The sequence below is a fragment of the Callithrix jacchus genome, chromosome 17, assembly GCF_049354715.1.
Source record: "Callithrix jacchus isolate 240 chromosome 17, calJac240_pri, whole genome shotgun sequence".
NCBI classification, from domain to species: domain Eukaryota; kingdom Metazoa; phylum Chordata; class Mammalia; order Primates; family Cebidae; genus Callithrix; species Callithrix jacchus.
In genome coordinates, this window is record NC_133518.1 from 72,478,989 (window position 1) to 72,502,491 (window position 23,503).

The following is a 23,503-nucleotide window of genomic DNA, read 5'->3' on the forward strand; positions in this document are numbered from 1 at the left end:
CTGGAAACCATCATTCTCAGCAAACTGACACAAGAACAGAAAACCAAACACCGCATGTTTTCACTCATAAGTGGGTGTTGAACAATGACAACACAGAGATACAGGGAGAGGAACAACACACACTGGAGCCTGGGGGGTAGGGGGTTAGGGGAGAAATAGCAGGGGGTGAGGGGATTGGGGAGGGATAGCATCAGGAGAAATACTTAATGTAGATGACGGGGCGATGGATGCAGCAAACCACCACCATGGCACGGGTATACTTATGTAACAAACCTGCACAATCTGCACATGTACCCCAGAACTTAAAGTATAATAAATAAATTTAAATAAAAGAGAAAAAAAAAAAGAAAACCGTTCTTTATATTGAGCCTAAATAAAACTTCCATTTCTGGAACCACACAGAATGAATGAATAAATTAAATGAATCTAATGCTTCTTATTTTATTTTATATTTTACAGTGTGGCCTTTGAATATTTGAAGACAGCTCTTGTGTCTTCACTCAACTCTTCCAACTGTAAATTATTTAGGTCTGTTTAGGCTGAGTTTTTCATTTATCACCACTAAGAAAATTCTGATACATACTGTTCAATACCATAAGTGTAAATAAGTGTATTGTATGTAATTCAGGAAGTGTGAATAAGTGTGTGTATCGAACAGTGTGTATCAGGATTCTTTTACTGGTAATAAATGGAAAACTCAACCTAACTTGACCTAAATAATTTATCTGTTAATTCATCCACTGACTCATTCATCTATTTGGCAAATTCTTACTGAGTACATTTTATGTTTCAGACACTGTTCTGGATGCTGAGGATAGAACAGTAAAGAAAACAGTCTGTATCCACGAGGAGCTTACTACCTTCTAGTGTGTGAAGACAGACAATAAACAAATTAATATGTTTATCTCAATAAATACATATACAATATTTCAGGTGATAAGCAATATGGAAAAAATTAAGCAGAATGAAGGGCACAGAGAATGCTAAGAGGTGGCGATATGGGAGTGTGAAGTATTTAACTGAAAACTGGAGAGCCAGGGCCCAATTTATTCCTCCATCTTCATTCATCTGTGATTCTCTCAGGTCTGCTTTGTGCTAGATTGGCTTTCCTGATGTTAGCAAATTGCTGCCAGTGAACCAGGGCTATGTGGTTTCTCATGTATACTGATGAGGTTGGGTGTTAGTTTGCATAAGCTAACAAGAATTCTGAGCTTCACTATCATTCCAGACCTCAAAATGGTGGATCCACTGACAGTTCTTTCACTTTGAAAGAACTATCCTGAACTCTGTGTCCAGGGAAATATCATTCACTGATTAGCTTTGTGCTTGACATAGTCTCATCCAAACTTATAGAGGGATGTGACTGATATGGTATGGCTCTGTGTCCCCACCCAAATCCCAAATCTCATCTTGAATTATACGCCCATAATTCTCATGTGTTTTGGGAGGGACATGGTAGGAGATACTTTGAATCATGGGGGTGGGGGCATTCCCTCATACCGTTCTTGTGGTAGTGAATAAGTCTCACGAGATGTGATGGGTTTATCAGGGGTTTCCACTCTTGCTTCTTCCTCATTTTCTCTTTCCACCACCATGTGAGAAGTGTCTTTCACCTCTTGCCATGATTCTGAGGCCTCTCCAGCCATGTGGAACTCTAAGTCCAACTAAACCTCTTTTTCTTCCCATACTTGGGTATGTCTTTATCAGCAGCATGAAAATGGACTAATACAGTAAATTGGCACCAGTAGAGCGCAGCATTGCTGAAAAGAAACCCCAAAATGTAGAAGTGACTTTGGAACCGGGTAACAGGCAGAGGTTGGAACAGTTTGGAGGCTCAGGAGAAGACAGAGAAATGTGGGGAGCTTTGGTACTTCCTAGAGTCTTGGTGAATGGTTTTGACAAAAATGCTGGTATACATATGAACAATAAGGTCCAGACTGAGGTGGTCTCAGATGAAGATGAGGAACTTGTTGGGAACTGGAGCAAAGGTGACTCTTGCTATGTTTTAGCAAAGAGACTGGTGGCACTTTGCCCCTACCCTAGAGATTCGTGGAACTTTGAACTTGAGAGAGATGATTTAGGGTATCTGGTGGAAGAAATTTCTAAGCAGCAAAGCATTCAAGATGTGATTTGGGTGCTGTTAAAGGTATTCAGTTTTAAAAGGGAAACAGCATAAAAGTTCAGAAAATTTGCCCCCTGACAATATAAAATATTATTTTCTGAGGTGAAATTTAAGCCAGCTTCAGAAATTTGCATAAGAATGAGGAGCTCAATGTTAATCCCCAAGAAAATGGAGAAAATGTCTCCAGGACATGTCAGAGGTCTTCATAGCAACCCCTCCCATCACAGGCCCAGAGGCCAAAGAAGAAAAAGTAGTTTTGTGGGCCAGCCCCAGGGTCCCTGTGCTGTGTGCCACCAAAGGACTTGGTGGCCTGCATCCCAGCAGCTCCAGCTGTGGCTGAAAGGGGCTAATGTGGAGCTTGGCCTGTGGCTTCAGATGGTGCAAGCTCCCAAGCCTTGGCAACTTTGACATGGTATTGAGCCTGAGAGTGCACAGAAGTCAAGAATTGGGGTTTGGGAAGCTCTGCCTGGATTTCAGAAGATGTATGGAAACAAGTGGATCCTCAGGCATATTTGCTGCAGGGGTGGGGGCTCTTATGGAGAACCTCCACTAGGGCAGTGCACAAGGGAAATGTGGGATTGGAGCCTCAAAACAGAATCCCTACTGGGGAACCACTTAGTGGAGCTGTGAGAAGAGGGCCACCTTCCTCCAGAACCCAGAATGGTAGATCCACTGACAGCTTGCACCTTGTACCTGGGAAAGCTGCAGACACTCAACACCAGCCTGTGAAAGCAGCCAGTAGGGAGGCTGTACTCTGCAGAGCCACAGGGGCAGAGCTTCCCAAGACCATGGGAACTCAATTATTGCATTAGAGTGACCTGCATGTGAGACATGGAGTAAAAGGAGATCGTTTTGGAATTTTAAGATTGTTATTTATTTATTTTTATTGCATTTTAGGTTTTGGGGTACATGTGCAGAACATGCAAGATAGTTGCATAGGTACACACGTGGCAATGTGATTTGCTGCCTTCCTCCCCTTCACCCACATCTGGCATTTCTCCCCATGCTATCCCTCCCCAACTTCCCCCCCCCACTGTCCCTCCCCTATTCCCCCAATTGCTCCCCTCTCTGTGTCCATGTGGTCTCATTGTTTGTCACCTGCCTATGAGTGAGAACATGCGGTATTTCATTTTCTGTTCTTATGTCAGTTTGCTGAGAATGATGTTATCCAGGTTCATCCATGTCCCTACAAAGGACACGAACTCATCGTTTTTGATGGCTGCATAATATTCCATGGTGTATATGTGCCACATTTTCCCAGTCCAGTCTATTATCAATGGCATTTGGGTTGGTTCCAGGTCTTTGCTATTGTAAACAGTGCTGCAGTGAACATTCGTGTGCATGTGTCCTTATAGGAGAATGATTTATAGTCCTTTGGATATATACCCAGTAATGGGATTGCTGGGTCAAATGGAATTTCTATCTCTAGGTCCTTGAGAAATCGCCACACTGTCTTCCACAATGGTTGAACTAATTTATACTCTCACTAGCAGTGTAAAAGTGTTCCTATGTCTCCACATCCTCTCCAGCATCTGTTGTCTTCAGATTTTTTAATGATTGCCATTCTAACTGGCATGAGATGGTATCTCAATGTAGTTTTGATTTGCATTTCTCTAATGACCAGTGATGATGAGCATTTTTTCATATGTTTGTTAACCTCATGTATGTGTTCTTTTGTAAAGTGTCTGTTCATATCCTTTGCCCATTTTTGAGTGGGCTTGTTTTTTTCTTGTAAATCTGTTTGAGTTCTTTGTAAATTCTGGATATCAGCCCTTTGTCAGATGGCTAAACTGCAAAAATTTTTTCCCATTCTGTTGGTTGCCGATTCACTCTAATGACTGTTTCTTTTGCTGTGCAGAAGCTGTGGAGTTTGATTAGGTCCCATTTGTCTATTTTGGCTTTTGTTGCCAATGCTTTTGGTGTTTTGGTCATGAAGTCTTGGTCATGAAGGAAACCATTTCTATGTCCTGAATGGATTTGCCTAGATTTTCTTCTCGGGTTTTTATGGTGCCAGGTCTTATGCTTAAGTCTTTAATCGATCTGGAGTTAATTTTAGTGTAAGGTGTCAGGAAGGGGTCCAGTTTCTGCTTTCTGCACATGGCTAGCCAGTTTTCCCAACACCATTTATTAAACAGGGAATCCTTTCCCCATTGCTTGTTTTTGTCAGGTTTGTCAAAGATCAGACAGTTGTAGATATGTTGTGTTGCCTCTGATGCCTCTTTTCTGTTCCATTCATGTATATCTCTGTTTTGGTATCAGTACCATGCTGTTTTGATTACTGTAGCCTTGTAGTATAGTTTGAAGTCCGGTAGTGTGATGCCTCCTGCTGTGTTCTTTTTGCTTAGAATTGACTTGGCTATGCGGGCTCTCTTTTGGTTCCATATGAAGTTTAAGGTGGTTTTTTCCAGTTCTGTGAAGAAGGCCATTGGTAGCTTGATGGGGATAGTGTTGAATCTGTAAATTACTTTGGGCAGTATGGTCATTTTCACGATATTGATTCTTCCTAGCCATGAACATGGAATGTTTCTCCATCTCTTTGTGTCTTCTGTTATTTCATTGAGCAGTGGTTTGTAGTTATCCTTGAAGAGGTCCTTTACATTCCTCGTTAGTTGTATTCCTAGGTATTTTATTCTCTTTGTAGCAATTGTGAATGGCAGTTCATTCTTGATTTGGCTCTAAGTCTGTTATTGGTGTAGAGGAATGCTTGTGATTTTTGCACATTGATTTCGTATCCTGAGACTTTGCTGAAGTTGCTTATCAGTTTCAGGAGTTTTGGGGCTAAGACAATGGGGTCTTTTAGATATGCTATCATGTCATCTGCAAATAGAGACAACTTGCCTTCCTCCTTTCCTAATTGAACACTCTTTGTTTCTTTTCCTTGCCTGACTTCTCTGGCTAGAACTTCCAGTACTATATTGAATAGGAGTGATGAGAGAGGGCATCCTTGTCTAGTGTCAGATTTCAAAGGGAATGCTTCCAGTTTTTGCCCATTCGGTATGCTATTGGCTGTTGGTTTGTCATAAATAGCTTTTATTATTTTGAGATACGTTCCAACAATACCGAGTTGATTGAGGGTTTTTAGCATAAAGGGCTGTTGAATTTTGTCAAAGGCCTTCTGTGCGTCAATTGAGATAATCATGTGGTTTTTGTTTTTGGTTCTGTTTATGTGGTGAATTATGTTTATAGACTTGTGTATATTGAACCAGCCTTGCATCCCTGGGATGAATCCTACTTGATCATGGTGGATAAGCCTTTTGATGTGCTGTTGCAATCGGCTTGCCAGTCTTTTATTGAAGATTTTTACATCTATGTTCATCATGGATATTGGCCTGAAGTTTTCTTTTCTTGTTGAGTCTTTGCTGGGTTTTGGTATCAGGATGATGTTGGTCTCATAAAATGATTTGGGAAGGATTCCCTCTTTTTGGATTATTTGGAATAGTTTCAGAAGGAATGGTAACAGTTCCTCTTTGTGTGTCTGGTAGAATTCGGCTGTGAACCCATCTGGATCTGGGCTTTTTGTTGTGTGGTAGGCTCTTAATTGCTGCCTCCACTTCAGTTCTTGTTATTGGTCTATTCATAGTTTTGACTTCATCCTGGTTTAGGCTTGGGAGGAGGCAAGTGTCCAGGAATTTATCAATTTCTTCCAGGTTTATTAGTTTATGTGCATAGAGTTGTTTGTAATATTCTCTGATGATGGTTTGAATTTCTGTGGAATCTGTGGTGATTTCCCCTTTATCATTTTTTATTGCATCTATTTGGTTATTCTCTCTTTTCTTTTTTATAAATCTGGCTAGTGGTCTGTCTATTTTGTTGATCTTTTCAAAAAGCCAGCTCTTGGATTTCTTGATTTTTTGAAGGGTTTTTCATGTCTCTCTCTCCTTCAGTTCTGCTCTGATCTTAGTTATTTCTTGTCTTCTGCTAGGTTTTGAGTTTTTTTTTTTAATCTTGCTCCTCTAGCTCTTTCAATTTTGATGATAGGGTGTCAATTTTGGATCTCTCTACTCTTCTCATATGAGCACTTATTGCTATATATTTTCTTCTAGAGACTGCTTTAAATGTGTCCCAGAGATTCTGGTATGTTGTGTCTTCATTCTTGTTGGTTTCAAAAAACTTCTTTATTTCTGCCTTCATTTCATTGTTTATCCAGTCAACATTCAAGAGCCAGTTGTTCAGTTTCCATGAAGCTGTGCGGTTCTGAGTTAGTTTCTGAATTCTGAGTTCTAACTTGTTTGCACTGTGGTCTGAGAGACTGTTTATTATTATTTCAGTTCTTTTGCATTTGCTGAGGAGTGCTTTACTTCCAATTATGTGGTCAGTATTTGAGTAGGTGTGATATGGTGCTGAGAAGAATGTATATTCTGTGGATTTGGGGTGGAGCGTTCTGTAAATATCTATCAGGTTTGCTTGTTCCAGGTCTGAGTTCAAGTCCTGGATATCCTTGTTAATTTTCTGTCTGGTTGATCTGTCTAATATTGACAGTGGAGTGTTAAAGTCTCCCACTATTATTATGTGGGAGTCTAAGTCTCTTTGTAAGTCATTAAGAACTTGCCTTATGTATCTGGGTTCTCCTGTATTGGGTCCATATATATTTACGATCATTAGCTCTTCTTGTTGTATCGGTCCTTTTACTGTTATGTAATGTCCTTCCTTGTCTCTTTTGATCTTTGTTGCTTTAAAGTCTATTTTATCAGAGAGGAGAATTGCAACTCCTGCTTTTTTTTTTGCTCTCCATTTGCTTGGTAAATCTTCCTCCATCCCTTTATTTTGAGCCTTTGTGTGTCCTTGCATGTGAGATGGGTTTCCTGGATAAAGCACACTGATAGGTTTTGGCTTTTTATCCAATTTGCCAGTCTGTGTCTTTTGATTGGTGCATTTAGCCCATTTACATTTAGGATTAATATTGTTATATGTGAATTTGATACTGCCATTTTGTTTGTAGCTGGCTGTTTTGCTCATTAGTTGATGCAGTTTCTTTATTTTGGTGATGCTCTTTAGCATTTAGTGTGTTTTTGGAGTGGCTGATACTGGTTGTTCCTTTCTATGTGTAGTGCCTCTTTCAGGAGCTCTTGTAAAGCAGGTCTGGTGGTGACATAGTCTCTGAGTACTTGTTTGTTCACAAAGGATTTTATTTTTCCTTCACTTATGAAGCTTAGTTTGGCTCGATATGAAATTCTGGGTTGAAAGTTCTTTTCTTTAAAGATGTTGAATATTGGCCCCCACTCTCTTCTGGCTTGTAGGGTTTCTGCTGAGAGATCTGCTGTGAGTCTGATGGGTTTCCCTTTGAGGGTGACCCGACCTTTCTCTCTGGCTGCCCTTAGCATTTTCTCCTTCATTTCAACCCTGGTCAATCTGATGATTATGTGCCTTGGGGTTGCTCTTCTTGAGGAATATCTTTGTGGTGGTTCTCTGTATTTCCTGGACTTGAATATTGGCTTGCCTTGCTAGGTTGGGGAAGTGGTCCTGGATAATATCCTGAAGAGTATTTTCCAGCTTGGATTCATTCTGTTTGTCACATTCAGGTACACCTATCAAATGTAGATTAGGTCTCTTCACATAGTCCCACATTTCTTGGAGACTTTGCTCATCCCTTTTTGTGCTTTTTTTTCTAATCTTGACTTCTCATTTTATTTCACTGAGTTGATCTTCGACCTCTGATATCCTTTCTTCTGCTTGGTCAATTCCGTTTTTGAAACTTGTGCATGCTTCATGAATTTCTCGTGTTGTGTTTTTCAGCTTCAACAATTCACTCATATTTCTCTCTAAGTTGTCCATTCTTGTTATCATATCATCACATCTTTTTTCAAGGTTCTTAGTTTCTTTGCATTGAGTTAGAACATGTTCTTTTAGCTCACAGAAGTTTCTCATTACCCACCAACTGAAGTCTGATTCTGTCATTTCATCACACTCATTCTCCGTCCAGCTTTGTTCCCTTGCTGGTGAGGAGTTGTGATTCCTTGTAGAAGGTGAGGTGTTCTGGTTTCAGGTGTTTTTCTACTTTTTGTGCTGGTTTCTTCCCATCTTTGTGTATTTATCCACCTGTCATCTGTATAGTTGCTGATTTTCAGATTGGATCTCTGAGTGGATGTCCAGAGGTCCACTCCAGGCCCTGCTTGCCTGGGGGTCACCTGCAGCAGCTGCAGAACAGTAAGGGTTGCTACGAGTTTCTCCTTCTGCTATTTTTTTCCCAGAATGATGCCCGCCAAACGTCAGTCTGATCAGTCCTTTGTGAGGTGACTCTTTGGATATACCGGGGTCAGGGAACTCCTTGAGGAGACAGTCTGTTGTTTATAGGAGCTCAAGTGCTGAGCTGTGAGCTCCGTTGTTCATTCAGAGCAGCTAGGCAGGTACATTTAAGTCTGCTGCAGCAGAACTCATAAACCCTGTTTTTTTCCCCAGGTGCTCTGTCCCGGGGAGTTCGGGCTTTATTTATGAGTATCTGTTGTGTTGCTGCCTTTTTTTTTTTCAGGGCTGTCCTGCCCAGCAAGGAGGCAGCCTAGTCACTGCCTGCAGAGGCTTTGCTGAAGCTTTGCAGAGGCTTTGTGGGTTCCACCCTGCTGCTGGCTCCACCCTGCTGCCATGTGTATTTTCCTGCTGTTCTGTTTGTATGGGTGTGGTTAGAACTGCTTCGGCAATGTTGGCTCACCTCTGTAATGCCGGACTCTCTTTGTTATGGCAGGTTGCCTTGGCAATGGCGGGCTGTGTCAGCAATGGCAGACTACCTCCATAGGGGTGGAGTGCCTCGGTAATGGTGGACGTCCATCCCCCACAGAGCTGGGCCATCCTGGTTTTAGCTGTGCTTGCCATGAAACTCTCAACCCCGAGCATTTCCAATTGCTGTTTTTTTTTTATTTGTATGTTTTTGTGGGTGTGTGACCCACCGAGCCTGATCACCTGGCTCCCTGCCTCAGAGCCCTTTTTTTTTTAAAAGTTGAACAGTTGACTCTCTCCCAGTTGTTCCAGTCGCCTGATGAAAGGGTGCCGGGATCTGTGTGATTTCCCATGTGGTGACCCACTGCGCTGGCTGAAATAACATCGCTGCCCAGGAATCTCTTGGCCTGGCTTTATGTTTCAGTCCTGTTTAATCAGATGAATGGGCTAATCTGCCTTGCTGGATCTCCAATTGCCAGTTTAACAGGGCAACCAGACCAGTGTATTTTGTATGGAGAGCCGCTGCACTGCAGCGCCGGCTGAAACAGCTACGCCAGCTGAAATAGCTTCACTGGCCAAAACAGCCGCGCTGGCAACCCATGGGGCTCCTCCACCTGGGAATCTCCTGGGCTGAGGGCAATAAAGATCCGTCTGGAATGCGGCATCCACTCACCCTCTGCATTTTCATTGGTAGCTGCAATCCTGAGCTGCTCCTACAGTGCCATTTTAATCACAACCCCCTGGAGCTTTAAGATTTGAATGCCCTGCTGGATTTTGGACTTGCAAAGCCCCTATAACCCCTTTGTTTTGGCTAATTTCTCCCATTTTAAATGACTGTACCCCCATTATGTCTAGGAAGTAACTAGTTTGCTTTTAATTTTACAGGCTTATAGGCAGAAGAAATTTGCCTTGTCTCAGATGAGACTTTGGACTGTGGACTTTTGGGTTAATACTGAAATGAGTTAAGACTTTGGGGAGTGTTGGGAAGGCATGATTGGTTTTGAAATGTGAGGACATGTGATTTGGGAGGGGCCAGGGGCAGAACGCTATCGTTTGACTCTGTGTCCCCACCCAAATCTCATTTTGAATTGTACGCCCATAATTCCCACATTTGAGGAGGGACACAGTGGGAGATAATTTGAAACATGGGGGAAGTTTACCCCATACTGTTCCTGTTGTAGTGAATAAGTCTTGTGAGATCTGATGGTTGTATCAGGTGTTTCCGTTTTGCATCTTTCTCATTTTTTCTCTTGTTGTCACCATGTAATAAGTGCCTTTTACCTCCCACCATGATTCTGAGGTCTCACCAGCCATGTGGAAATATAAGTACATTTAAACCTCTTTTTCTTCCCAGTCTCAGCTATGTCTTTATCAGCAGTGTGAAAATGGACTAATACAGTATCTATGCCTAAAACTGAAAGTGTGCTCAAAGTCTTCCAAAGCATATGACTGCCAGGCAACAGGGAAGGGTGGACTCTATGAACAGGAGTCAACCGTGGTATCCATTACAGATACTATATCGAGGCACTCAGGACTGACAAAGATTAATAAAACATAGCCCCTGACCTTAAGAGGGGTCACAGCTCTGTGGTGAGAAACTGATGAATAGATTAATTCTGTAACAGGGGTAATAAGTCAAGCTGGTCCAAGATAATCATCAGTCTCCTAGTGGAGGTATGGAACTCGGGAAGAGTCATTGTAGAATAGTATACCAGGTGTCCATGTTCCTGTACTTGCTTTTTACTCCCTCATCAGAAACAACCTTACCTGCATAATTTAAAGTGGTCTCTAGCTTGAGGGGAGCATATTTCACTACTCCATGTGGCTTGCTTTGGCCAAAGCAGTATCAGCAGACCTGTGGCCAGCAGAGGCTGGAAAGACGCTTGCTCATTTGGGCTTCTTCCTGTATTCTATTGCCACTTTGAGAATAATGTGTCTGAGTTATCTTGCTTGTCACGGGGGAGAGAAGAGAAACAAATGGACGGAATCACTCCAGCTGAACGACCTCAGTGGAAACCAGCCTCAGTCAGCTGACCCCAGTCAACAGCCAGATACATGAGTGAAATAATTGCTCATTTAGAGTACTCTAAGGTTTTGTGCTTGTTTGTTATGCAGCATTATTGTGATAGTAGATGACAGACACAGGCTTGAAGGATAGTCTTCATTGAGATAGAAAATGTTCTAAATTATTTTAGTTCCCATTTAACATAGCAGAAGTAGGTCTGGTGGACTAAGTCATAACATTTTGTGCATGGGAGGTCACTGCAAATCCAGAAGAGATAGGGAGGGAAATTCACTCTTTTTAGTTCTAGCAGATGTGAGAAGAAGAAGGGAGATGTAACTGGGGTTAGAGGAATCAAATGGCCAGAGCTGTGGATGGGGATGGAATTGGCATCCCTGAATTACCTTTAGTTCCCCAGTGGCAGGAGAAGAACTCAGGAATGGAGGTGGGAAATGCCAAGAAGAGGGGCTTGCCATGGGGACAGCCACTTGCCTTTGGGGAAAGGGAAGGTGGCCCTATAGCAAGTGTGGATTTAGACATGGCAGAGACTTGGACGATCTCTGAGAGGCATCAGAGAGAGTCCAAGGGAGGAACACTACCTCCAGCTCTTGAAGAAACAGGCCAATCACATCAGCCAGAGATGTAGCTTCTGGCTGGATCTTGGGGTGGGACTGACCTCCACTGAGGAAATACACTCCGGGGCATAGCCTGGTGCTGCTTCTTCACAGCTTAAGCCAGAAGAGAGTCAGAGGGCACTGTGTCAATCAAGGATCCTAGATTCCCTTCCCCACAGCCCACCCACCTGATAATATACTCAGGAGGATGAAATAGAGCCTATGAGAAGCGCTTCAGAAATCTCAAGAGACTTGGTCATAGAATTTTGTGCATGGGAAATCTCTGCAAATTCAGAAAAGACAGGGAGGAAAATCCACTGTCTAGTTCTGGCAGATGTGGAAAGAGGTAGGGAGATTGGAAATGGGGCTAAAGGAATCTAATGGCCAGAGCCATAGATGGGATGGAGAGGGGGTATGCTGAGAGCAGTGACTTGCCGTGGGGACAGCCACTTGCCTGTAGGGAGAGGCAAGGTGACCCTACAGAAGCTGTAGATTTAGACATGGCAGAGACTGAGGAGCTCTGAGCATTTAGCTTAATTCAACAGTCTTTACATTTAGAATCAGATCCAAGAATCACAGCTTAAACTAAATGTAGTTTTCTCATTCTGCTCACCTGGGGGATGCTTGTGAGGAAGAACATACCAGTTACAGAACAATGAAGAAACAACATTGTCTTTGTAGACAAAAAAAGTAATGTGGATTGATTTTCTATCCTGCCACGGTCCCAGTGTGGCAAAGTGTGAAGTAATGGCAAGCTTCTGCATGATGGGGAAGTGACAGAGGCAGTATCTGACATAGAAGGAAGCGGGACGATGTGGGGGTAGGAATCCTGAAAATTACTCTCTAATTACAAGTGGACTCCTACAGGATCAGTAGCCGCTCCCAGATGCAGAATCAAAGCCAAGCAGTATCTAAGAGGGAGAAAGTGGTGTATGCAAAGGGCTGAGGTGGAAAGAACACTTCTAAATTTTCTAGCTGACCTATGTAGGATTTCTAGTTTCCTCTTAGCTAGGGCACTCCAGGGTGGAGTGAATTTTGGCAACCTGGGAGGAAGGAAGGCAGCCGTTTCTGTGCTCCCTAAAGTTGGGACTTCCTCTCCCCTCTCTTCCCTCCTACCATTCCAGCATATCATGTGAGTTCTCAGGGATTTTGCTTTACTTGTAAGAAATGTAGGAGTGTAGGGCAAGAGGTGGGCTGGCAAATCATATTCTCTGAAAAAATGGCAGCATGCGAGGTACGTCCCAAATTACTTGTTTTATTCTCACACCACCCTTCTCTTATTTATATTATTATTTCTCTTCCATCAGCACATTCACCTGGCTCTTATCTTCAGAATATAACCAGGATAAAACCACTTCGTATTTCCCTACTTGCCTCTTAATCCAAGCCACAACATTCTCACTTGGACTGCTTTTATAGTTTCCTAACTGACATCCCTACTTCCGCCTTGGAATCCCTATTCTCCGCCTAGTGGCCAAAGTGATCCATGAAAAACATTGAGGTCCGATCATATTACTTCTCTGCCCAATGGCATTAAGTGGCTTGCCACTCTTTGCAGTAAACCTGCCATCCTTATTGTGGTCTATGAAATCTTCCATGATCTGGCTACATGCATTTCTCTTTCTCCATCTCCTCTTCCATCTTTTCCTTCCATTCTACTTTTGTCACTTTGACTTCCTTGGGGTTTCTTGTCACTGTTCCTTAAACACTCACTGTTCCAAGACCTTTTGCATCTGTTTCCTCTTTATGGTGTATTATTTCCTCAGACATCTATGTGGCTCTCTCCCTCCCGCCCTCCAGGTTCTCATAAGAGAGGTCTTACTGGTCCAATTTTACTCCACTCTCTTCATACTTTGTTTTTCCCTACCTTTTTTTTCTGCATAGCACTTATCACCACTGACATAAGTTGCTTTTTGCTTATTCTCCCTCTGAAATGCATGCTCCATGAAAGCAGGGACTTTATGTTTTGATGTTATTTGTTTGTTTTGTTTTGTCTTCAGGACCTAAAACATTGCTTGGCTTGCATGGAAACTCAACAAATATTTGCTGCATGTGGCTCAAATAGTTTAAACAAGTTGCCCAGGGTTATAAAATTAATACACAGTAAAACTAGGATTTGGACACAGCTTTGCTGGCATTGAAGATCATGTTCTTTGTAGTTTATTTTCTCTGTCCCCTGCCTATGACATAGACAACAGACCAAATTGTTTCTTGTGGCTCTCATTTCTTTAGAGAAATATGCTCAGTAAAGAAACATGAGGGTTAATGAAAACAAGTACTACTTTTGGCGATCCTGGACATTAGAGGAATGCATAGCTTCAACTACTTCTCGATAATAAGATATTGCAAGGGTTTTCAATTTCCTTTTCCATGTTTCTATCTGTTCAAGAATCCTTAATTAAATTTAATTTCACCTGGTATTTTTCCTTTACTCTAAAAAAAGGGAGTCAACCATAAAATGAACTCACCTGGCTACAGCAGTTTCTGCCATGATTGGAGAAGCAGAGAGAAAATAGCATCTGATGGACATAGCCAGTGGGTACTGTGTTTTCAGGGATGTTGTGAAAATGATAATCCTTTGGCCTTCTGCTCTAGTCTAGGAAGGCTGGGCATACTGGTACCATAATTCCCTGGGCTCACACACTCTTGCTTTCTGGCTTATACTCACCTGACCCTGTGACAGTGGCTATAAAGGTCAACTGGCTTTGGGTGTACCTCTTATATTTTTGTTGAAGATTGTATTTTCTAAAATTGGCTGCATATGTGTGTGTGTTTCTCTCTCTCTCTACATATATATATATATGTATCTCCCATTCCAAATGATCTTTTACAGTGTGACATGGACACGCCTCCACTGAGCAGTTTTTTTCTTTGAATCTGGTTAGGCTAGTGACTGTAGTGGAAAGGATGCTATGAGACTTTGAGGCTGTCATAAGTGGTGATACAAATTCTGCCTGGTCCTCTTGGGGCACCCTGCCAGCAAGCTGTAAGAAAGCCTAACAGTCATGTGAAAAGCTGTGTGTGGTGGTTTCAGTCACAGTGGAGGGCTCAGTCACCAGTCAGCATCAGCTGCCACATTGAAAGGATGAGAATGTCCCCAGCCTTTGAGCTGCTCCAGCTAATGTCATGTGGAGCAGAGCTGAGTTATCCTTGACGTCTCTGCCCAAATTCAGATTCATGAGAAAAATAAAGGTTATCATTATTTTTAGCCATTAAGTTTTTAGGCCACAATGTTGACATCAACATAGCACAGAGCTATGTAGAGAGTACACCCTAAATGACTGTAGGGTAAATGGATAGATTAATAAATTAACCTTTTTTTCTACTGTGAATTAAGGCAAACTCAATACCAATTCCTTTTTTTTTCTTGAGACGGAGTTTCGCGCTTGTTACCCAGGCTGGAGTGCAATGGTGCGATCTCGGCTCACTGCAGCCTCCGCCTTCTGGGTTCAGGCAATTCTCCTGCCTCAGCCTCCTGAATAGCTGGGATTACAGGCACGCACCACCATGCCCAGCTAATTTTTTGTATATTTTTTAGTAGAGACGGGGTTTCACCATGTTGACCAGGATGGTCTCGATCTCCTGACCTTGTGATCCACCCGCCTCGGCCTCCCAAAGTGCTGGGATTACAGGCTTGAGACACCGTGCCCAGCCCTCAATACCAATTTCTTACCAACTTTGCAAATAGCACGGCCACTACCACAGTGATTATTTTGTAGAGACATTTTTTTAGGAGCCTGAAGAAAAAGAACTGGCCTGAAGGAAAAAACTTCCTTAGGAGTGAGGGCCAGTTATTCAACTTCCATCTCAATAAGTCACGATTGTAGCCCAGGGTGGTGGTAAGTCAGCTGTAGATCAGCCTATGGAATTTCTTCAGAGGAGGGAGCAAGGGTCAGTGAGTCACAAGCAGCCAGTACCCACATCAGCTGGGAATGGGTGCATTGGCCTGGGAAAGGATGCAGGGAGGAATCTCAACAGCATCCATTACAAGATGAATTATGAATTAATCCATAGGACACTTTCCATCCTCCTTCTTCTCTTCAACTTTCTAATGTCCCCTCCCACCACCACAGTAGTTCTCCTCTCTTATTTCCCCTCAGGGGAATGTGCTGTGAACTGAAAGCCTCTACCCAGCTAGTGAAAAGATTAAGGAGGCAAAAATAGACTACAGTTTGGAAGGGAAAAATCTCAAATTTGTCTTTATATTTAATATTTTTTGTTTGTGTCAATAATTTGTCACTTTAAGAATCAGTATTTGAATGCCTAGAGGAAGCCAGAAGAGTTGACAATTAGAACATTTTAAAGTGGCAGCAGGACAAGGACAGTCCTTTGGAGCTCAGGCCTGTGTCCGCAGGTGCATGCAACTAGAAGCCATGCAATGGGTGTTGAGGTTACAATGTTAGCCGAGCAATTATCCTCAGTGAAATTGTTTCTCTTTTACTGCACAAAGTTAATGTTGCATTTGAAAATGATGTCTTCTTTCCCCAGTTATGCCACCCTCCACCTCCAACTGATGAATGCATAGTAATAGACAGAGTAAAAATATCATTAGATAACGAGAGTAAAAATATCACCAAGTAGCAAAAGAAGAGTAAACATCACTGGGGAGCACAGATACATCACAGGAGCCCAGGAGAGATCACTGTGTCATTTGGATTCTTCTGGAAGCAGGTGCTGATACAGAGGTAGGAGTGCAAAAGCCTTATTGGGGTTGGAGTGCAAAGCCTGTGACAGTGTGGAGGAGAAAGAGAGACTCTGACTAGTGATGATCTCATAAAGTCTTGATAAACCCCAACATAGCCCCAGGGCAAGGATTATCCACTGGAGGAGTCCTGCATAGCACTGACATGTTCAAGTCCTCGAACACCTGCCATGCCTGGGGCTGCCCTGGAAGAGTGCAGCCATCCTTGAAACTGAGGTGAAATCAGAGGACTTGACAGCTGGAGGCCATCAGATAACTGCAGTCCTTGCAGCTGAAAGGCAAGCCCTTTCCCAAAGTGAGAGAGCTGAGCTGTGTACCTTCACTGCTGCCACAACCTCCAAACTGAGGCAAATTTTCATAACTGGAGGAGCCTGGTGGGAGTGAGAAGCTCACTCATCACTGAGCTCCAAAGAAGGCTTTGCGCTCTGGCAGTCACCCTGCTGTGCGGCTACCCTTCTTTCCCTTGTACCTATTTCTTGCCAATGAGGAAGTAAGGACCCCAATCTGGACTCTGAGCAGCAAAAGGTTGAGTTTGTCAGGACTCCTGGCCAATGTTTCACTTGACACATTGTGCGCACTGAAGCAGGCCAGGACCAAGCAGCCTGGTGAGGAGTGAGGACAGCACTGGGCCCTTCTCTTCTTCCCATCCTCATCCTCCTGTGATCACTCATTATCAAGGAAACTCTAGTGGACAGAAATGGTCAGTGTATTCATTTTGCCCACTGGATCTAGCCGTTTGACTGGCACGGGATGAAGTGCTTCCACAGGGCGCAGGATCAAGGGGCTCGAAGGCTCTGAAAGCCGTGCAGCTGCAATGCCAGAGACAGGGATGGCAGTGCTGAGCCATGCTCACAATCTTTCATTCCCCAACTTGTTCACCTGGGATTGTACACTATGAAACAATTATGGAGTTAGATGTGTCTGGACACCTTCAATCCTGTAGGATTTGTCTGAGAAATGCTTTGATGACTTCCTGCTGACTGCTGAGATCAATGTACGTTTTCTCTCTTAAGTTGCAGAAGCACAAGGAAAGGCTGGGTGAAAAGTCCTTTCCCAGTTGTAGGCCAAAAGAATTATCCTTCCTGGTTTATCTTTTTTAAAAATGCTCATGCTATTTTCTAGCAAAACAGAAGAAAAAGTGGCAGCTGAGTCTCCTGTCGTGTAGGAGGAAAGTGCTGGTCATTTGAAATCAGAAGGCTGCCTCTGAGTGTCGGAACTGCAGTTTCTAGCTATGGGGATTTGGGCTAGTTTTAAAATTTCCCTGAATCTGTTTTTTCCTATATATAAATTAAGATGTGTTTTGAGAACTCCTGCTGTGGTTTGAATGTTTGTCCCCTCAGAAACTCACATTGAAAATCTCCAACATGGCAGTATTAAAAGCTGGGGGCCTTTAAGAAGTGATTGGGGTAGAACCCTTGTGAATGGTTTAATTCATTCATGGATGATGAATAAATGCATTGATGGTTTTATCATTAGAGTGGCCTTAGTGGTTTTAGAAGAGGAGGGAGACCTGATCTAGCATATTAGCACACTCGACTCTCATGCCATGTGATGCTGTTCATCACCTGGGGACTCTATAGGGTCCCAACCAACAAGAAGGCTGTCACCAGATGTGCCTCTTTGACCTTGGACTTCCCAGCCTCCAGCCCTGTAAGAAATACATTTTGTTTCTTTATGAACTACCCAGTTTAAGGTATTCTGTTAGAAGCAACAAAAATTAAGACATTCTCCTTTCTTTCTCTTTCTCCCTCTTTCCTGTCAACCCTCCCTCCCTCCCTCCCTCCCTCCCTCCCTCCCTCCCTCCCTTCCTTCCTTCCTTCCTTCCTTTCTTCCTCCCCTGCTTCCTTTTATTATTGAATATGCATTTATTGGCTGCAGTTCTAAACACTGAGGAAATACAGATTGACAAAACCATTGATGACTTTAAAAAGACTAGTGCAAGAAATAACAGCATAGTGTGTATATGCAGTGATACATGTTCATTGCAGCAGAAGTATAAAGGAGAAATGGATTATTGTTTTGCAAAGGATCACAGAGAGCACAATGTCTGAGTGAAAGTCTGAATAGGGTATGGGTTGTGGAAACTGACTAGTTGGAGCCACAGTGGGGATGAGAGAAAGTCAATACAGATCATCATCTGCAAAGGCACTGGATACAAACAATTTGGTTATTGACTTGCTGAGTTTGTGACACCTATGAGAACCCCCCAGGTCCTACTGACAACTGAAAACTCAGAGCCAGATGAGTGGAGAATAAGTGATTGGGACTAGAGGCTATGTTTGGGAATCCTTGGCATAGGCATGGCATGGAACTTAAGAGGATTCGGATGTCTCACAGTAAAGAGGGCTGGGCCAGAACTCAGGGAAACACCGAGATACCTACTAATGAGGTCAAGTAAAGAAAGTGATGGGAAGAAACTGGATAGAATCACATTGCTGCGGACATAGCAGCAAGTGTGTCAAGAGCTTCAAATGCTGAAGGGAGGTCAAGGTTAGTGTAAACCCAGAATGTCCATGGAATTTAGCAATTAGGAGGTCAACAGTGAAGGACGGAACAATGTGACAGTAAATTAAGGATTATGAAAAGGCTTTGAAAATTGTAGAAGAGCCACGGAATGAAATTCACCACTCCAGCTTCTCAGCTTCTCAATTATATCAGGTGGATAACAGAACATCAACATCTTAAATAGACACCCCTGGGCTCCTACTAAATGCTTTTTAACACCTTTCCATCCTTATCTCAAAATTTGCTTCTTTTTGGCTCCAGATTGCCTGAAATTTATCACATAGAAGCGAAATAAAATTGGGGGCATAAGAAAGAATGTGAGTGAGAAACTGCCAGTTAGGGGTCATTGCTATGTGGGAATAAATCATCCTGGTGATTGGATGGCTATGCTGAGTTGTGGAATTTATTTTCCAAGGAAAAAAGCTTTAATCTTAAAGCCTGTTTTGGATAATGTCAATAGGAAAAGGGCTTACAGCAGAAAAAAATAGATTTCCCAACTAATAGCTTCATCCTGTAAAAAGAAAAGGAAACTAATACAAGAAGAAGAAAAGTATGGTTGCTGAGGAAACCATATCTGGAGGCTATGTGAACTTTTGATAAATCTCAGTGCATTGCAAGTAACCCATGGCTATGTGTAGCAAGGGGACAGCAGGGGTCAGAGTTGTGGAAGCCTGAATCTATTGGATTTTTAATACTTATTATATCAACTGAGCTCTATGCAGATACCTAGAGAGGAGTCTCATAATGTTGTGATGCTGTGCATTGTGGCCATGACAAGTGTTGTTCCTGAATTTGGGCTTGGACATACCTGAGACATTCCTGCCTTGACACTTACTGTTTCCTCTGCTTGGTGTGATCTCCAAACGTCCACATGACTGTTGCCTTCATCATTCTTAGGTCCCTACTTAAGCCTTATCTTCTCAGTGAAACTTTCTCTAACAGTTTTATTGAAAGCAACACCTGCATCCATCCACCAGCCCCCTCTCTCTTTCCCGGCTTTATTTTTTTTCTATAGCATGTACTACCATATAACATGGATTTTACTAGAATATTAGTCGCTCAAAATGATGCCTTTGATCACTATTATACCCTGAATGTCTAGCGGAGTGCTTCACTCATAATATGCATTTAGCAAATATTTACTGAATGAGGAGAGGCATGAGTTTTGATAGCTGTCAGGTTGCTAGCTCCAGACAAGGATTGTAAAATTTCTAGAAAAGTGCTTCACTCAGTAAGGTTGCCATCAAGTTACCACATAGGCTTCTTTGTTCACCAGGTGCTGAGATTCTTGCCTCTTTATACAAAGCCTGAACAGCATTGTTCGTGGTTTCCAGGAGCTTCCAGATGTCCACTCTGAGCCTTTTCTCTGCCATCATATAAACTTGTTCTTCCAAATGCCTGCTAGGTTATAGGCTGAAGCCATTCCTGAGACCTGAAGATATCTAAAACATCAATGTTGGAAAGAGCCTGGAAAGCCCATTTGTCAGTATGCACGTCTGTAGATGGAAAAACAACAACTCAGAAAGGTGCCATAATTTGCCTAATGCTATGCAACCCATTTGGTGATCTGGAGCTGTCTTGGGGAGGAGAAAACTGAAGTTGTATGTTATCTTCAGATATGTTCTCACATATAATTTTCACAAACAGTGTGGGTCTGTTATGATTCTATGCATGGATTGAAACATAGAAATGTTCAGTTATGTTCACCAGGCTGCTCAGTTAATGCATGTTAAGGTCGGGCTTGCTTTTATTCCAAACTTATGGTCTATCAACTAAAGTCTATTTGTGCTGTAACTTGTGGGGAAAAGCCACACACTGGGCCCTTGCACATGACAGTGTGAAAGTGGGTGTGCACTCACATCTTTCTTTGCTTTTAGTCACCTTACATGTCTGATAGCTTTCACCTTCTTGTTACAGAAAGGTCTAAAGGTCAATCTTCATCGTATTTACTTCTTTCTTTCCTGTGGCCGCATCTGATATTCCTCTCCTTTGACCTTTCTTATTAACTCTTTTTTAAAAAAAATTATACTTTAAGTTCTGGGATAAATGCGCAGAGCATGCAGGTTTGTTACATAAGTAGACACATGCCATGGTGGTTTGCTGCACCCATCAACCTGTCATCTACATTAGGTATTTCTCCCAATGCTATCCCTCCCCCAGCCCTTACCCCCTGACAGACCCTGTTGTGTGATGTTCCCCTTCCTGTGTCCATGTGTTCTCATTGTTCAACTCCCACTATGAGTGAGAACATGTGGTGTTTGGTTTTCTGTTCCTGTGTTAATTTTCTGAGAATAATGGTTTCCAGCTTCATTCATTTCCCTGCAAAGGACATTAACTCATCCTTTTTTATGGCTACATAGTATTCCATGGTGTATATGTGCCACATTTTCTTTATCCAGTCTATCACTGATGGGCAACCCAAATGCCCATCTCCTATCAACTCTTAATAGTGCTCAGTTTTATGTATGTCTTATAGTAAAGAGGAACAAGACTATTTGGTCATTCTGCTTTCTCTTACTGCTGTAGTCTTAACTCCTTCTTTAATATTAGGCTTCCTGAATGAGCTCTTTGCATTCACTCCCTTTCAATTCCCTCCTCAATCCTGTGGTTCTGTCCTTACCACTTGCCAAGTGTTCCTGATAAGAGCACTAGTAATCTCTTTGTTAATAAATCCTGTGACTTCTCTTTAGATTTTTCTTACTTGACCCTTTGACAGCATTTGACATGGGGAACTGCATCATCATTCTCCAAACTCTCCCCTTGGATTGTGTATTAAGATGCTCTTGGGCTTTCTGCACACAACTCCCCAACTTAGTAGTCTTCACTGGATCTCCATAGTAGATTGCAAAGATGACTTTAATAATATTTCTTACCCATGAGCACATGTCCCTACAGAATGCAACTTTGTTGATCCTCAGTCAAGAAATGGAGTTTATTTCTGTATCCATTGAATCTGATAATGATCACCTGATTTGCTTTAAGGAAATTAGCAAATAGGATTTAGAGAAATTAGCAAACATGATGCAAACAAGGACTTAAACAGCGCTTGCACAATTGGCTTGTCCTCCTCTGACTAATTGGGACGCTGAACCCCTAGTGTGGATGTGCTGCATGGAGCTAACCTGCTAGTAAGGTCCCAGGAAAGGGAATCAGGATATTCTGACTTTCTAATAACCAGATGAGTGAGACCGTTTTAGATTAATCAGCCCATTTGAGTCACCAATCCACGATAGCCATATGAGTCACTGCAAGTGAGATCAGTGGAAAAAACACCTGAATAAAGCTGGCACAAATTGCCAAGCTGCAAAGTACGAGCAAATAAAAGTCACTAAGTTGTAGAGTATTTGTTATGTAGCAGTAGATAACTAATACAGCCTTCCATTTCACCTATCTCTTCAATTTTAGTGTTTCCTTCTCAATCCACTTACGGATTGCTGTGCCCTGTCTTCTTATCCCATCCAAATATTTAAATTAATATCAGTATTCTAACAACAAATGTTGTAAAACAATATCTCCAAAGCAAATATTTAGCCTGATTCTTTGACTACAAAACCAACTGCCTATTGAATCTTTGCTATGCTTCTTGGACCCCAAAATTATTACATCCCAGATGGAATTCACCCCTGGAACTCTAAATATATTTCTCCTGTTTTTCCCTGGCTCAGAGAATAGAACAAAATTCTGCACATATTTTTTTTTTTTTCAAATCTGGAAACAGAATCTCTTTCTTGTCTCCTCCTGTCTCTTATATTCAATGTTTAATCAGTCACCAAGTCCTATAAATATTCTTCCTTAATCTCTTTTAAAGTCGTTCACCTCTATTTGTCCACATTTCCACTATCTTAATTCTAGCCATCATCATTTTCTGCCACAATTACTGCCAACATCTTCTTAAACAGATGAACTCTTACCATTTAGCTGCCAACCAAGAAATTCTTGAAAACACTGTATGTTCTTCAATTTGGGGCTGTAGCATATAAATCCTAAGTTTAATATAAATGTCTTCAATGTGTATTATGTATAAATCAATTTTATAAGTTTATTAGATGATATTTGTTATTTATGATGTCCTAATCTTCTCTATCTGATTTTGTTTCCTACTTGTTAATTATGGGAAGAGGTGTGTTAAAATCTCATGATATGGAATTATCTAATTCTTTGGGTAGTTCTATCAAATTTTGAGTTTTATATTCTGAGCCTATTTTTTTAGGTGTATAAAAGTCTGAAATTGTGGCATCTTCTTGGAATGAGTATTGAATTTTTAAAAATCATTATGAAGCAACCTCCTTAATAACTAATAATGCTTTCTACCTTAATTCTGATTTTGTGTGATACTGTTTTATGTGCTGATATTTGCTTAATACATTGTTTTTATACATTTAATTCACAGCCTTTCTTTGCTCTCATGTTTTAGGTATATTTTTATCTAGTTTGACTATATCTTTTAACTGGTAGGATTAGTCCATTTCCATTAGCAATTACTGATATATTTGGATTTATTCACATTCTTTTGTTTTACACTTTCCATTTGTTTAGCTTTACATTTCTCTTTTCTTTGAATCAAGTGAGGTTCTCCCCACCCTCATGATTTCCTTAGTTTTTTTGAATTATTTTGGAGTTTTAAAATTCCATTTATTTTATTTAATTGGTTACTCTTAAGTTTTTACCATGTGTGTAATTTAACAAAGTCTAAAATAAAATATTTGCCTTTTTCCCAAAAATGTAGAAAATTTGAAATATTTAATTCTCAAATACTCTCCCAGAATCTACATTTTTACCTAAAACTTTTTTGCATTTATTTACATTTTAATACACAAATGGAACATTGCTATCATTGTTTTCACAATTAAATGTTTTTAGATCTATCCTCATTTAAATTATTTTCTTTGGTCACTACTCTTTAGATCTCT

At 41.6% G+C, this 23,503-nt stretch overlaps 1 long non-coding RNA gene across 1 annotated transcript in view; it reads left to right on the plus strand.

Moving 5' to 3' along the window:
• The window catches only part of LOC118148845 (uncharacterized), a 48,776-nt gene that overhangs the window by 19,473 nt on the left and 5,800 nt on the right, over nt 1-23,503 (plus strand). The gene's annotated exons all lie outside the window — the stretch shown is intronic.